At 34.9% G+C, this 18,345-nt stretch overlaps 1 long non-coding RNA gene across 1 annotated transcript; it reads left to right on the top strand.

Moving 5' to 3' along the window:
- The first annotated feature begins 922 nt into the window (after positions 1–922).
- LOC122135954 lies at positions 923–1,836 on the top strand. Its single transcript, XR_006153807.1, has 3 exons — positions 923–1,125; positions 1,255–1,335; positions 1,504–1,836. It is a non-coding gene; the product is annotated as an uncharacterized LOC122135954 (long non-coding RNA).
- The last annotated feature ends 16,509 nt before the right edge of the window (positions 1,837–18,345 follow it).

Raw genomic sequence — 18,345 nt, forward strand, 5'->3', positions numbered from 1 at the left:
AGATGATTTTAAGGCTGATTTTAAGCCCGATCTGTTCCCCCGAATCATCGGGGTGTGTTGCCCAATTCGAGGCTTGTTGAATACAATTTTTATTTTATTTTTTGCCAAAAAAATCCTCTAGTGTGTGGTGACATTATGATTATTTAACTGCTTGATTTAGACAGAGCATCCCCGGAATCAAATATCAAGTATTTCGCGTGCTTATATAGCTGAAACTTGGCAGCCACAAAAAATGCTACGAAAGCAGTACATCAGTCATATTCATTCTTATACTTTGTTTTTCACTGTGAAACAGTCACAACATCGATTATTCTCCATTTGTTTTTCTTCTCTAGTCACGTTTGATCTTGAGAGTCTCTGTGAGATCTCTTGTCACTGTGAAATCGTTCCTACAATCAGCAAATGTGATCTTGCAGTCTGGTCAAATTGTCTAGTGTGCGCATTCAGAGGATTACTTGGCCTTACTAAGACTAAAAATAGGTTGAAACTGCCTTCATGTCTGTAGTCTCCCATGGATTTAAAATGGGTTAAGTTTTGAATATCGTCTAGTGTGTGGCCAGCCTAACTGGACAGATTTACATACCTAAAGTTTTACTGACTTGTTATACTGTGATGATTTCATGAGTTCACACTTACATACAGTATAATTAGCTGAAGTGTGATAATGCGTATTTGACTTGCTGGGGAAGGGCTCCAAGCTCGGGAATAGCCCAAACCTAGAGTACCCCCTCGCAGTTTAATTGTAAAATGAACTCAGAGTGAGGAGATTGGGTGGAGGAGGAATGCTGCTAAACAATCAATGGATAAGTCAGCTGTATTTATACTATGGTGTTGATCAACTTGATTGTGCTCCACTGGTGTTGATTAGTCTAAGTATCTGATGTGCTCCTCCCAAACCTTGTTAATAAAACATCAAGTGTTCCCTATATTTTTGAGCAGTGTAGTATCTAAAACACTGAAAGTCTGAATGCAGTTGTGAGTTGTTTATTAGCAATGGTTACATATTTAATCTTTACTAATGTGTTTGCTTCTTCAATGTCAAAGATGGATCATTCCAGACTTGAGGATGGCAGATACAAAGTATCTGATGCTGATACGACTGAATGTTTGTATGAGAATGTAATAGTAAGTTATCATTAAAGTCAGTCCATTGGTGTGGACACAAATATGGTTATTGTTACAGATATCATTATAGTTATCAACTATTTGTCAATGTTCTCTCTATTCTCTCTACTTTTTTCTTTAATGGCAAAGATGAATTATTCCAGACCTCATGATGACAGACTTAATGACTATGAAGTAGAGTCGACTGAACCTGTGTATGATAATATAATGGTAAGTGATTTCACTCTTGATATCAAATGTGTACTGAATAAGTATATGGTGCACAGCAGTTAAATTCACTGTTTAAGATCAAGTAATTCAAGTCCTTTTATACTGACCAGAAATTTGAAGTGTATTATTTAGTCATGAAGTAATTCACAAATTCACTTTTTCTTTTAGCATGACAGGCCATAGTGTTTGGGACATGTGGTAAAACAGCCTACAGCCTTTTTCTGTCTCTCTGTGGGTGGAGCCCTGAATGATTGACAGTGTCTTGATTTACAGAAATTAATTTAGAAATTGGTTTTATCCAAATGATAACCCTTAAGTGCTGAAATTGTATTTGACTGTATTTAAGCATAAAACATTATACGAATTAGAATGAAAATAATCATGTAAGATCTCATTGGATGTTAATTTTAACATATTCTGCCTATTCCGTGTTTTTAAAGATATTGTATATTGCATTTTTATTAAAATGTATTGTCATAACGCAGGTTGCGTTCTTAGTCTTTTCTTTGTATTTACACGTGTTTGACCAGCAGATGTCCTCAGCGGGCGGTGTTCAGAACAGTGAATCATTTTACAAAGCACATGATTCAGTTGATTTGAAGATTCTGAAAATTACTTTTCCATGTCACTAGTGTTATTATAATGAATCAATGATACAACCCATCCCTCTACAGAAGAATCTTCAGCTACATTACTCTCAGTTCACACAAATGTTTTGTCATGCATTACATCCTTGCTGCACGTGAGATTCAAAACCTTGTACTTCCGTGATTACACATCAGCCAGTCAGCTTAATGTCATTTGATATGAATGGATAGCTTTCTTAAGGTATTACATTCACGAGTCAACAATATCAGCAAAATCTGCCTTCATAACTATGGATGTCAGAGCAACAAGTCTGTGATGTCAGCACTCGGCTGTCTGTTTCTCATGAGGGTCACATGATCATACAGTCAATACTAGAGAGATGCTGCTGTGAGTTTGGACGTCTTGTTTTCTCACCTCTCCTGCTACATAGTCATGTGACACAGAAGGATGAACACCTACTATTTTAGATTCATCACTGATAAACCTGATGACAATTGGATTGGAGTTCCAGGAGTGACTTTTACTATCACAGGTGACTTTCACGAGGTTGAGCTCTTCTTCTGTGCATGACTGTCAATGACTGACCAAGACTGAGCCAGAGGATCAACAGAACCCAGTGGAGTCCAAGGACTGATGGAATCCTGTGGAGCCCCAAGATGAAGATGGAAACTGGAAAATCTGAGGCTCATTCACATTGCAAAGTGGAGAACATAGAAGAGCCGAGAAGCTGGAGCCAAAAGACTGGGTGGTTTTGGAAGAGGAGGTGGGAGAGGGAGGCTAGGCATGAGCATCAACGACTACACAGACTTGGTACTGGGCATAACTAGCAGAGACACAGGAGATTCATGGCAGGGTGGAAACACAGACTCTATTGCCGAGTTCACAGTGCACGATTTTAGCACCAATTTTCACTGGCCAATAGGTTTTTCGAAATTGCTGTCAGACAATCAGACACTGAAGACATGAACTGAGAGAATCGCAGATGCTCTTGATTTATTTGACATGCTAAATATCTAGACCTGTCTGCGATTCAGAATCCTGTGGTGTGAAATGATTTCTGACTGAAAAATATATTGGCGATGACCTACAGCCAATGAGACAGCAAGATACAGGGCAGTGGGAAGTTCTGGGAGGAATTATATGAAATGTAGTTTGTGGACCATACAGAGTTGTCTGCGTTTCTTTCTATTATAAAGTCATGTCTCCGGTCTGTAGTGCAATGTGAACACAGCAGCAACTGAATACTACCCCAGATAGTTGTGCAGTGTGAAAACAACAGTGATCCAATGACTTTGAAAATCATGCAGTGTGAACTCGCCATAAAACTGTGGTGCTGCATGAAACAGACTTGGGACAAAGGAACACTCACTCTCCCATTTGATCATTACACTTTCTTCAGCTGTTGCAGAGGGGGTAGGGCTCCACAAAACCCCCTTGGCAAATCAAGTATATCTTTAACATAGACACCATGTGGATCTTTTGTGGAAAAATGTTGATTCCTTTGTCCTATGACTGTCACTTTCATGCATGCAGTGTCAAGGTTGATAAAGGAAGGACTATACTAAAACGAGGAGGTTTACGATAAATGGATTTTCAGGCAAATTAAACTTACTCAGTTGATGATCGTTTATATGTTACAGTTAGACAGTTTTTAAAATGAAAAGGATTTGATAAATTCTGATTTTAATTCAGCGCGTGTTTATATATATATATAATCATATCTCATTACAGTCAACGATTGTACCCTTACTGTTAATTAAAGATACAAAATTGTCACCACAGGTACAAAACTGGTCTCTTAAGGTACAAATCACAAGGGTACAAATTTGTACCTTATGCCAAGGGTACAAAAGTGACAAGCTATTGTACCCCTAAAGGTACAATTATGTACTTTATTTTCTGAGAGTGAACAGCTTTATTCAGGAAACCCACAGCGAGACACAAGAGACTGAAGTGAGACAGACAGAAGATGAACATCACTGTGAGCAGAAGACAATAAAGAAGAGCTGCTCATTCAGTAATTCACCCTCAACATTTACAGAAAGCGTAAACTTTTCTTATCAAAACACTTTTTTTTTCTTTCACAAACAGATCAAACTCAATCATAATTTGACCACAAATGAATAAAATAGAAAGTCTGTTATAATACTTTAAATTTCACACATTAGTATTGTTAGTGCATTTATTTCTATGCACTTTAAACAAGCAATATCTCCAACATTTACTTTAAATTTCACTGCTTGTTTTATTTAAGATTTTCCATCATTATCTCTCTGGTCAAATTAAAAATATCAGGTCATATCTTTGTATGGCAGTAATAGTAAGAGCTGTATACTAGTTTGCTTTTCTGAATTCAGTCAAATCCAGTCATAGTTTTTTTAACACAATTTCTTAACTAGGATAAAGTGACCTACTTGTAAATGTCTCAGTGCTTCATGTTTGCAGAGTTGTTCTTTACATAGAGTGTGCTAAAGATCATCAATGAGATGATCTCCAGCTTGTGGTTTTCTTTTGCTCTATTTATATTCCTTGGTTCAAACCAAAACCCTTCAGCCACCTGCAGGTGTGATTAAAAAATATATGTTTATCTTAGTAATGATGGACACTCCATCCAAAACCCCATAAAAAAAGATGCTGCCAAATTGTTTAATATAAAAAAAATAATAATATTTATATTATATCCCAGCTATTCGGAATTCTATTCAGCTATTCTACTCCAAAAGTTTTTAGCCAGGTCATCTGAGATATTTGCTAGAGGGAAAATAATAATAAATATTATTAATAAATATTAATTGATAATAAATCGAACCAACTGCAATCATAAATACTGTAAGTGTGCAATATAAAATACATGTTCACTTTTCAAATGTTAAAAATCCAACTGTTCAGCCCCCTTTGCTTTTTCTAGCACTAGTACATTTTACATTGTTTCACAATGGTGTTTAACTTTACTCTGTGATGAAAACATCCCCAGTAAGACAGAGAGTGAGTTAATAATGAGCCCTGTTTGCATTGACTGTGATAGTGTATTTAATCCACAGTCTTTAGATTCTGAGTATTCAGTTATGGCGACCATAGAGCCAATGAGTTTTAGGTGTGGTTTTGACTCCTCCCTTTTCTCCTTATATGGCACTGAGGGCTGTGCATACGTTTGAATGAAAACAAAGTTCGCGGGTGAATCGAAGTTTGAACTGACGGGACAAAGAGGAGAAGATTTTCGGTCAGTAATCAATTAAACAATAAAATAAGACCTGATCCTCACAAAAAGCTGTTTAAGAATACTTACAATACACACCACGAAGCGTATAAATAACTTTTATGGGGTATAATTGATAGGCGGGATACTAAAGGTCCGATTCTGGAATCGGAATCGACTTTCGATTCCCAACCCTGCTCACAACATCTTTACAAACTCACACAACGCTGTTAAATGACTAAGATAAATTATTAATTTATCTCGTGAATATAGAGTATACACATTAATACATTAAACACCAAGCTTTAAAACCTAGTGAGATATAAAAGTGTCTTATTTCAAGCAGCATATCAAACTATATTTGTAGTTCTGATGACAAAAAAAAACGACAACGACAAAAAAAAAAAAAAAAAAAATCTAAGACAGAAGTCAAGGGTCAAGAGCCCAACTAAAGCAAAACACTGATCTCTAACATGGTTACTTTAAATGAAAACATAAATCAACATCTAAACCTTAGTTAATTCTCAATAAGATCTTCTGTAGACGTCTGACAGAAATAAAGTCAGTCTGGTTACTAATAAGTGGAGCTGGTGATGCTGTTTGTTAACAGCAGCTGTTCATCACTAAAGCTCAATCAGCACTTAATTAGTCACTTGATTACATAATTGCAAGGTTTTAAAACTTACATGGTTTAAGTAAAGGCAATCTGTTTACTCAAACGGTTTGAGTTACTGTGACTTGTCAGGTTTTACAGTGTGGCAAAAATGAACGAATGCCTGGTAAAGTCCTTGGTTTGTGTAGTTGTATTGGATTGTAATTGATAGTGTAGGTAGATTTTATATTTTGTTCTGTTTTTCTTGTAAATCTAAATAAATTCAAGTTTCAGTTTCTGTTGTTAAACTGTCCTCAATGAAGCTGAAGTTTGGGTGACAGTCACTGTCCATGGTGCTGAACCCATTACTGTTTTCAATGACTATTTTTCCCTATGCATAAAGTATTCAAACAAATCCAGTCAAATGCCGGTAAAATCTGTTCTATTTCCTACAAATTCTAAAAATCTCAAAATATGAATTTCAAAACAAAAGTATGAGATTGAGCATAAGTGCTTTGTATGGGCTCTAGGGGACCTCAGTGAACTTACATGTACACTTTACTAACGCCCTCTAGTGGAAGACATAACATTTCTTCAGTGTCATTTGTCCTTACATAGAGGACATGAAGCCTGTATGAGGTCTCAGTATCAGACACTGGAACCTCCACTAGGTGGCGCTCTTTCAGTGTAATAAATGTGATATTCAGGGTGATTCTTTTTTTTTTTTTTTTCCTTGTTTCCTTTCCTCCCATCTTTGCTCCAGCCCCCTTAGGGTGTGAGGTAAGTATGCAGGGAAAGAAAATGAGGATGAAGGAATTTGAGGAAAACTAATTGTACATTGGAATATTCTTGATCACTCAATGCATCACTTCAAAGCTCCATCATCTGTGCTCAAGGGATCTGCCCTTATGTTGTTTAGTTATATAAAACTTTAATAATAAATATTAATAAAGCAAGATGCCCTGTTGAAATATATGTGATGTATGGTTTATTTTAACTGCAAAGGTAAAACATAAATTAAAATTATGATAAATGTGAAAGGGGAGGAGAATTTATATACACGTCAGATTTTTCGACTGTAAAGATTTCTGCATAGCATACACCTATTTATCCTCACTCATAGCTCCTCTGGAAGCATCCTCACTCCTCGTTCCTCAACTCCTCACAATGCAGTTAGATTATTGAGTTATTCTTCAAGATGGCTAACTTTGATTGGTTTCCGGGTCACAGCCTAGAGGACGGAGGAGCGAGGAAACGAGGAAGCATACATTTGAACATTGAGAAGCACCCTCAGTCAGTGGTGATGGTGGGAGGAGCCAGTAAAGCTGTTCATTACTGATAAAGATCTGAATAAAGAGGAAGTAACTAAAGCAGACAGATGCAGAGACAGAGAGATTCACACAGAGATCATTCAGCAGAAAGAAGACTGAACTCAAGTCACAATGAAGATCCTCCTCATCTTCTTCACCTTCTACCTGATCTCAGGTCAGAGCTTTTCTCTTTCATCACTGCAGTAATGATGCTGTTTTCTGTTCATCATCTTTCTGATCATAGTATTAATCTGATTGACAGCTGCAGTGAGATGCTTCAGTGTCACGGGATATTCTGGAGGAAGTGTTCTAGTTGATTCTGGGAAACTTTGGTATGGCAACTCGGCTAAATACATGTATAAGTTACCAGAGTGGAGAACAATAATAAATGACAAGAAACATGATATGTGGACTAATGAAGGACGATTCACATTGTTTCGAAACGATGTGGGAAACCTCATGATCTACATCAGAGATTTAAATCAACAAGATGCTGGAGATTACTGGATTAAGTATCATGGCCAGTGGTTCATTGATATGACTTTGAATGTGACAGATGTGACAGACGGTCAGTTTTAAGATCTATGTGTAGTTCTAACATCTATGTGTAGTAAAACTACTAATCATTTTGAAGGTTTTATATATAAATGAAAATATTTCTTTATGTAAATGACAGATTCATGTTGTAAAGTTTCAAAGAGAGTGATGGTGAATATTGGAGAAACTGCCAATTTCAGCTGTGAATATTCACAGAATCATATACATGATCCCAAGATCATTTTCAAAGAAGGAAAAGACTCCATTGAGAAAATTTACAGCAGATGGAAGAAGAAAGAAAGATTCAGTATTTCTGATGACAAACATAAAAACATCTTCAGTGTGAGAATCACTGCTGTGACACCAGATGATGGAGGAGTTTATTTATGTGGAGTTTGGATCGACAGACATTCGCACAGTTACTCCATTATTACTACTATTCATCTTCACATTATTGGTGAGTAATACAAACTATCAATTAGATCAATTTTTCAATGCTTTGATTAATATTTTTTTATGTAGTTTTCTCAGATCACAAATCAAACTTTGAATGTTGACAGATTCATGTTGTGGAGCATCAAAGACAGTGAGAGTAAATAGTGGAGAAACTGCTGCTTTCACTTGTGAATATTCAAAGAATCAAAGGTATTTTAAAAAGATCATATTCAAAACTGAAAATGACATCATTGATGAAGTGATCTCCATTACTGACAAATGGTATCAGAAAGAAAGATTGAGCATCTATGATAACATACAGAACCTCTTTACTGTGAGAATCACTGCTGTGACACCAGATGATGGAGGAGTTTATTTATGTGGAGTTTGGATCGACGGACACTCATACAGTTACTACATTATCAATACTGTTCATCTACATATTATTAGTAAGTATAAAGTGGGCACGTCTAGTGTGAGCAGCTACTCAGGAGGTGGTCTGATGATCAAGTGTGAACATCCTCAATACAAAACCAAACCAAAATACATCTGTAAAGAATCAGACGGATGTTCAGAGAGGAAGAATCCAGGAGTTCAGGATAAATGGATGGTAAATGGAGATGTTTCTTTATATGACGACACCAGAGCAGGAGTCTTGATGGTGTTTTTTAGAGAGCTGAAAGCTGCAGATGCAGGAACATACAGGTGTGGAGTGAATGTATCTGACTATACTGAGAGCTTCACTGAATTACAGCTGAGCGTCAAACACGGTGAGGAACAGAAAATACTGTATATTGTATGTGTAAATTATTTGTTCTGATTTTTATGTAAGGTTGTCTTGGTTTATAGATGCAAAATATCCAAATAGAACTACTTAGTCTGCTAATACTGGTGGAGAAGTCAACATCTCCTGTCCGATCCCAGAGAAACATAAAGTTCATTTCTGTAAAGAGGATGATAATCACATCTGCCAGAACATCAGCTCATCTAAAGTGACAGAAATGAGTGGTTCATCAGAGAGAAATGAAGAGAGAGTTGTTACAGTGAGCATCAGTAATGTGAGTGTGAGAGATGCTGGAGTTTACTGGTGTGGAGCAGAAACCAGAGACACATATCTGACTTTCATCTCCCTGAACACTAAAATTCAGCTCAACCTCATCAGTGAGTCCATTCAGATGATTTCACCGTAATAAATACAGTCTGTTCAGAATCATTTGTGTTAAATTATTATTTTTTTTTCTTTTTTGTTCTTTCACTTGCAATTATTCTATAAAATGTGCTTATTACCCATATATGTTAAAACAGGCATTTATTTTGGAACAGAAAAGGAGTAGGACCATCATTCATTTTAATAATTATGTAGATTTTATTTCATTCATCTCTGGATTGTGTCTGTGTGTTTTATTCTCAGGTTTCTCCATGATCATCATTATTAGTGTGTGTGTGATTCTGCTGCTGATCGCTGGATTCACTCTGACTGTGTGCAAATTAAGACACAAGAGACGAGGCGACGCTCACACACAGTCACCCACAATCCCCTCTGATGGACTCCTGTACACTGCTGTCAGTTTCCAGAAGCATCCAGAAGAGTCTCTCAGTGAAGCTACAGTCAGATTAAGTAAGAATGAGATTCACTCTGATTACACCACGATCAGTCATCGCATGAGACTCAACGAACTGTAACAGATCACAGATCATCTCATTACCAACGATATTTTAAAAACAGACACTGTTTTTTTTTTCTTTTCTTTTATATTTGTTACATTTACATTTAATTTTTAAAAATGTTGAAACATATGTCTTTATTGATCAGAGTACACTGCAAAAAGTGATACTCTATATTTACTCAATAAAATTGTGGCAACAGATTACAAGCAATATTATTAATTAAATTTAACACATTATAATTAATTAGAATTAATCAAATGAGATACTTACAAGCAATCATTCAAAATGAGTAAAATAACATGAAAAAAAAAGTATACAAAAAATATTGGTTTTGTTGGACAAAAAATGAGAAGCACCTGGCTGCAGCCTGCATATAGAGGCGGGGTTGCACATGTTAACCCGCCCCATACCTACTCTGATTGATTCGATTGTCTTTCATAGGCATACATGATAGGAAATGTGTGCGTACTTGGTGTACACTGTTAAAAATAATACACTATATTTACTTAATAAAATTGTGGCAACAGATTACAAGCAATATTATTAATTAAATTTAACACATAAGAATTCATTAGAATTAATCACATGAAATGTTTAGAAATTAACCATTCAAAATGAGTCAAATAGCACAAAAAAATAAGTAAAGTTTAAAAAAAAAAAAAATCTTTGAGAAAGAAAAACAAAACACTATGCTAATGAATACAATGTTATGCATACCAGGCCAGTAGTTGGTGATTAAGAAACACAGCGCAAAAATGTAATTCACAAATTCATGTTTTTGTTGCTTACATGGAGAGTGATACAGGCATCGTGTTCAAAGCTTATGTTTTCAAGCCCCAAAACAGAGTTATTGAAGACACCTGATGTTAACAAACAGAATCACTGAAGGAGAATAATCTACATTTTGGTTACCATTACGGTGGTCAGTGTTTGCTTTAGTTGAGCTCTTGACCCTTTAACTTTTAAACAAATTTTTTGGTTGCTTTATTTGTAATACAGCAGTTAGACAAGCCAAAGAAGAATAAGATCAGGTGGTGTTGGTTGTTTTGACATCATTTGATCTAGATTTCTGAGTTTCTTATCACCAATCAGCAACAGGCGTCCTTTGGCTGAAAAGTCTAATGTCTTCAACATAAACAATAATAATATAAAAACCAATAATCACCACAAAACAAAAAAAAAAGATTTTTTTTTTGATTTATTTTTTTTCATTTAGGCACAAAGACATCAAGAATCAGGCTGAGAACCTCAACAATGGTGACCATCAAAAAGCATGTTGCACTGCATTCTGGGTGCCACCAATCAAAACTCAATTTTTAGTAGCTTGTTTTTGTGATGCTTACAGTTCATCTGTTAATCTGAATATGCTGTTTGTCACCATTCTTGAGATTCATACGCTGGTTCTTGATGTCACTGTGTGCCTAAAATAAGGCTTCCCTCTCCCACTACAATTTTTTTCTTAATCAGAATTCTTAAACTCTGGATTTTACAGAAAATTTTGAGTATTCTATTGTTGAATTACAGGGGCTGCAATATTGAATGCCAATTTAACTCCGAGAACAAGCTCTATTTATAACACTCCCCCCCCCCCCCCCCCCCCCCCCCCCCCCCCCCCCCCCCCCCCCCCCCCGGCCAAACAATGATTATGTAAAATCATAACCAACACCACCTGATCTTCTTTACTCTTAGCATGTCTAGCTGTTATAATTCAGTTCCAACAGCCATACAAAACGTAATATTAAAAAGTCAAGGGTCAAGAGCCCAACTAAAGCAAACACTTACCACTATAATGGTAACTCTATAAATTTACCCTTTTCTCCTTCAGTGATTCTGTTGGTGAACTTTAGGTGTCTTCAATAACTCTGTTTTGGGGGCCTTAAGACACAAGCTTTTGAACATGATGCCTGTATCATATCTATATAAGCAACAAAAATGTGAATTTGTAAAAAAGCTGACATCATGTGCATGCATATAATGTTTTCACAGGGTGTTTCATGATCGCCAACTACTGGACTGACATGTATAACATAGCATTCTTTAGCATAGTGTTTTTTTTCTTTTTTTTTTTTTTCTTCTCTCTCTCAATGAAATCAATATTTTTGTGTAAATTTTACTTAATTTTTTCATGTTCTTCTACTCATTTTGAATGGTTGCTTGTAAGCATCTAATTTGATTATTTCCTAATTAATTCTAATGTGTTAAATTTAATTAATAATATTGGATGTAAAATTTTAAACAATTTTATTGAGTAAATAAAGTGAATCATTTTTTACAGTGTAGAGTTGTTCAGTTCAGCGAATCATGAGACACTTTAAAGTTTCCGCTGCTGATCATGTTGCTTCTTTCACATGTTTAAATAGTTTGTCTTCTCAGTTTATCTGAGGGTGTGGTGAGAGCAGGAAATAAAAGCCCTGAGTGACACTTCTAGAAGATACTGTAAAGTTTCCACTCCACATATAGAGACACAGCAGCTTTTGACACGTACAGTTAAAGCTCTTAGCAGCAGCTCTATCAGACCTTTATGACGGGACACATGAAGTTTGAGAATCATAATTTGTACTCTGTTTAGAACTGTTAAAATGGCTTGTTTTCATCTCTTTGAATATACTGATGCTATTTGACCTGCTTTAGATTTGTACCAACAAAATAGTTACACAGAGATTATAAGGAAGACATTGACAGCATTAATAGCAGTGCATACACTGTAAAACCCGACAAGTAACTTAACTCAAACCGTTTGAGTAAACAGATATCCTTAAAAACCTGACAAGGTAGGTTTACTCAAACCGTTTGAGGAAACCGATTGCCTTAAACCATTTAAGTTTTAAACTTAATAGTTGTGAGTACTCTGGAACTTAATTCAGTTGAGTTCACTGAAAGAAGATATACATTGCAATTAAGTAATTAAGTGATTAATTGAGTGATAATTGAGCATTAGTGATGAACACCTGCTGTTAACAAACAGAATTACTGAAGAAAAGAGAGAAAGGAACTACAACTGACTTCAGACACAGCCTCACTAAAAACCTGACAAGTTATGTTAACTCAAACCGTTTGAGGAAACCGATTGCCTTAAACCATTTAAGTTTTAAAAACTAACAGTTATGAGTACTCTGAACTTAATTCAGTTGAGTTCACTGAAAGAAGAAATACATTGCAATTAAATAATTAAGTGATTAATTGAGTGATAATTGTGAATTAGTGATGAATAGCTGCTGTTAACAAACAGAATTACTGAAGAAAAGAGAAACACAAGAACTACAACTGACTTCAGACACAGCCTTAGATAAAATAAACTGAAATAAAATACATTAAATCTCTCAAGATCTGATTAAACAACCCCACAAACACCATCACCAGCTCCACTTATTAATAACCAGACTGACTTTATTTCTGTCAGACGTCTACAGAAGATCTTAATGAGAATTAACTAAGGTTTAGATGTTGATTTATGTTTTCATTTGAAGTAACCATGTTAGAGATCAGTGGTTGCTTTAGTTGGGCTCTTGACCCTTGGTTTCTGTCTTAGTTTTTTCTTTGGCTGTTATAACCATTTGTTGTAACTCAAAAGCCCAGAGAAAATATCATCAGGTGTTATACACACACTCACACTCTTAAAAGCTGGCTTTTATCCAAAGCAACTTACAGGGCATTCAGGTTATCATTTTTTTTTTTAATCAAACCTGTACCTAGATGTTGGTTGTTATACTGTATGGTGATGATAATCATTGATTATTAAACTGTTTGGAATCTAATCTCTGATGAAATAGGTGTTGTGTAATTAGTTCGATTGATTACAGTAAAAAGTGATTCTAAGAGCCAGTGGTTCTGTGATAATCAGTTAATATAAATAACTTTCCAAACAGTTTGGTTTTCTCTGGTGTTACATAATCACACACAGACATCAATAATCAGAATAACAACAACAACAATGACCACAAAAAAAAATAAAAAAAAAAATATAAAAAAAAAACAATGCAGCAGAGCATGCTGGGAGCCATGGATGAGTACTACAATAGTAACCCAGCATGCATTGCAGCATGTTTTTTTTTTTTTTTTTTTTCTTTCGTAACCATTGTTGAGGGTTCATATTCTGATTATTGATGTCTGTGTGTGACTAATTGACACCATACAAAACCAAAGTCCTTTAAAATAACTTTATATTAAAAAACCACTAAAAAACCAATGACTTTAACATTAACTTTCATTGTAATCAACTGAACTAACTATAAAACACCTATTTATTAAGATTTTGAACAGCTCCATAACTGATGATTATCATCACCAATATGCTGTATAACAACCAATACCTGATCATATTTTTTTCTGGGTTTTTTGAGTTATAACAAACATGTTTCAAAAACACATGGTTACAACAACCAGAAAAAAATAATCTAAGACAGAAATCAAGGGTCAAGAGCCCAACTAAAGCAAACACTGATCTCTAACATGGTTACTTCAAGTGAAACAATAAATCAACATCTAAAACTTAGTTAATTCTCATTAAGATCTTCTGTAGACGTCTGACAGAAATAAAGTCAGTCTGGTTATTAATAAGTGGAGCTGGTGATGCTGTTTGTTAACAGCAGCTGTTCATCACTAAAGCTCAATCAGCACTTAATTAATCACTTGATAACATGATTGCAAAGTTTTAAAACTTACATGGTTTAAGTAAAGACAATCTGTTTACTCAAACGGTTTGAGTTACTGTGACTTGTCAGGTTTTACAGTGTACGGAGTGAATCCAGGTTTCATACTGACGAAATACCAGATCCCAGACAAAAATTACAGAAATACAGTACAAGAACATAATAAGAGTAATAGTTTGTACAAAGGAAAAAGTCTGAAATATGATCCTGATGTCCAAGACAGATTTAAATATTGACATATAAACTACCAAACAATCAGGTAATTAAATTCATTGACGGTAAGCTTTTTTTTTTATTTTATTTTTTTGAAATTATTTGTCATTATTGTCATATTCGAAGACTTGTCTCAGAGTTTCTCATGAACATTGGAGGTGTTTTTGTGTGTGTGTTTGCGTGATGAACAGGCTGTTTCTCAGTCCAACTCAAAGCCACAGAAAACAGTTTGGCAGTTCAGGGTCTAAGTTTAGTTTGACTGTGAAGATCAAACAGACAGTGAACAGTCTGTGAAGGTTATTCAGGAAACCCACAGTGAGACACAAGAGACTGAACACAGACAGACAGAAGATGAACATCATTGTGAGCAAAAGACAATAAAGACTAAGAGCTGCTCATTCAGTAATTCAGCTTCAGCATTTACTGAAAGTAATAAATTGATGAATAGATTGTCCATGTGTAATTTGACAGTTTTACTTTTATAGTAAGAAAAAGTGAGTCTATAAATCACAGAATGACTATAAAATGCTTTACAGTAGGTGTTATAGATGTGTATTGATAAATTTAGTAATTTTATGTTAATGTCGTGTAAGTAAGCATCTCCAGGTTTACTGTAATAAGGGAATTTTTACTTGGTTATTAAATAAACTTGCTTGTAAATGTCTCTGTGTTTTGTATTTGCAGGATGGTTAAACACTGGGATCAGTGTGATAAAAGATTAACCAACATGCTGTCTTGTGGGTTTTCTTTTGCTCTTGCATTTAAATTATTTCAGTCAAACCAAGATGCACTTCTATAACATGCATGGACACAAATGATCTACTCCATACAAAGAAATTATGAGTGTGTATTTATATTATATATATTTCAGCTTTTGCTCCAAAAGGTTTTATTCAGGTCACATGATCAAAACAACAAGTGCAGTCATGAATAATGGGTGTTAGAAAATTTGTACTTATCAGATGCTAAAAGCCCCCTTTCCTGTGTATAGCACCCGGTCAGTTGTTTTGTTATAAAAGCATTCACCTCAGTTTTGTGTTATTTAAATACTTCTTGAGTAGCAGATGTGGTAACTAAAGTAATGAGTTATATTTGTGTCTGTGTATCTAAATATTCAAATATCGCACGGTAACAACACACGCAAGAACCAATGAGGTTAAAGTGCAGTTTTGACTCCAAATTTTCAATGAAATTAAATTCAAAATATCTTTATTTGGCATGTCAAATTGTACATTGTATTGCCAACGCGTTTATATGAGAATGAAAAACAAGAATAGGGAAATAAAAATAAATAAAAAAGAATGGATTGTATGATGAACAGATGTAGAAAAACAGTAGTACAGCAATATGCACTGTAAAAAGTAATTCTCTATATTTACTCAATAAAATTGTGTCAAAAGATTACAAGCAATATTATTAATTAAATTTAACACATTTTAATTAATTAGAATTAACCATTCAAAATGAGTAGAATAACATGAAAAAATTAAGTAAAATTTACACAACAATATTAATTTCAGTGGACAAAAAACAAACAAACAAACACACAAAAACCACTATGCTAAAGAATACTATGTTATGCATGCCAGGCCAGTAGTTGGCGATCATGAAACATCCTTCGAAAACATTATATGCGACGTCAAACTTTTTACAAATTCACATTTTTTGTTGCTTACATAGATATGATACAGGCATCATGTTCAAAAGGTTGTGTCTTAAGGCCCCCAAAACAGAGTTATTGAAGACACCTAAAGTTCACGAACAGAATCACTGAAGGAAAAAAGGGTAAATTATTGGTTACCATTATAGTGGTAAGTGTTTGCTTTAGTTGGGCTCCTGACCCTTGATGATTTAATATTACATTTTGTCTTGCTGTTGTAACTCAGTTATAACAGCTAGACAAGCTAAGAGAAAAATGATCAGGTGGTGTTGGTTATGCTTTTACACAATCTTTGTTTTACCTGAATATCTGAACTCATTTAGAGGCTGATCTCGGAGTTAAAATTAACATTCATTATAGCAGCGCTGTGATTCAACAATAAAAGACCTGGAATTTTCAGTATAATCCAGAGTTTAAGAACTCTGATTAAAACAAAGAGAGGGGAACCTTCTTTTGGCACACAGTGACATCAAAAAAATGGGTATGAATCTCAAAAAATGGTGACAAACAGCATATACAGATGAACTGTAAGCATCACAAAAAACAAGCTACTAAAGAATTGTTGCTCATAATTTATTCATGCTGCAAAGCATGATGGGAACGATAAAAAGAGTTTGGATTGGTGGAACCCAGAATGCAGTGCAACATGCTTTTTGATGGTCACCATTGTTGAGGTTCTCAGGCTGATTCTTGATGTCCGTGTGCCTAAATAAAAGACTCTTTTCCTTTTTAAAAAGGTTTTGATCAGAAGTGCTTCTAAGAGTCTCTCTGATTATGCTGTAAATACCAGAACTTATATTGTACAACCGCAGGGGGCCTGTTATTGACAAGACACACCCAAGTCAGAAACCAAATTATGATGTCACAAAACAAATAACACCACCTGATCTCATTTCCTTCTTGGCTTGTCTAGCTGCTGTATCACAACTACAGCAAGAAAAAAAAATGTTTACATTTTTAAGGGTCAAGAGCCCAACTAAAGCAAACACTGACCACCGTAATGGTAACCAAAATTTAGATTTTTCTCCTTCAGTGATTCTGTTCGTGAACTTTAGGTGTCTTCAATAAATCTGTTTTGGGGGCCTTAAGACACAACCTTTTGAACATGATGCCCTGTATCATATCTATGTAAGCAACAAAAAATGTGAATTTGTAAAAAGTTTGACGTCGTGTACATGCATATAATGTTTTCGAAGGGTGTTTCATGATCGCCAACTACTGGCCTGGCATGCATAACATAGTATTCTTTAGCATAGTGGGTTTTTTTTTGTTTGTTTGTTTGTTTTTTGTCCACTGAAATCAATATCTTTGTGTAAATTTTACTTAATTTTTTCATGTTCTTCTACTCATTTTGAATGGTTAATTCTAATTAATTAAAATGTGTTAAATTTAATTAATAATATTGCTTGTAACCTTTTGACACAATTTTATTGAGTAAATAAAGTGAATCATTTTTTACAGTATGTACAATGAGTGGTATGTGTTTGCATATGAGTGTACAAGAGTTTGTAACTTCTCCAGCTTTTATAGGTTGGGACAAATCATTTCAAATTTGGGAAATAACTGTTTTCAAATATCATTATAGTTAGAGCAGGTGTTTATGAAGTGTAGCCCTGTTTCTACTTCTCCTTGGCTACAGTACAGGCATAACCTGCTCCCTCTGTCTGTATCTGCCTCTCTCTGTACCCAGGCTGTGCTTGCTGAGTCTGTCCCGTGTCATGTTTTTTCTCAGTTTGTGATCTCTGACTGTACTCAGAAATACTGCTGTTGTGTAATCTTTCTTTAGGGCCAAATAGCATTGCAAAACTTTGATTTTGTGTTGTTTCATTTCAATAAGCTAGGGCTGTCATGTTGAAGGAATTTTTCTTGAATTTTTCGTAGCTCAATAGTACGATATGCAGTATTATATACACACACACACACACACACACACACATATATATATATATATATATGATATATACATATATATATATATATATAAATAGAGTGTGTGTGTGTGTGTGTGTATGTGTTATGATGTAACAAGGTCAAATGCGTAACCCTCTGAGGTCTAGGGGGTTTTGGGGGCCTGGAGAAGTTTTGACATTCCCTGACTTTTGTGCTTTTTTCAGTTGCTTATAAATAGATACATGGCTAAAGTCTAATAACACTGTAATCAG

This window comes from Cyprinus carpio, chromosome B1, assembly GCF_018340385.1.
Source record: "Cyprinus carpio isolate SPL01 chromosome B1, ASM1834038v1, whole genome shotgun sequence".
Lineage (NCBI taxonomy): Eukaryota > Metazoa > Chordata > Actinopteri > Cypriniformes > Cyprinidae > Cyprinus > Cyprinus carpio.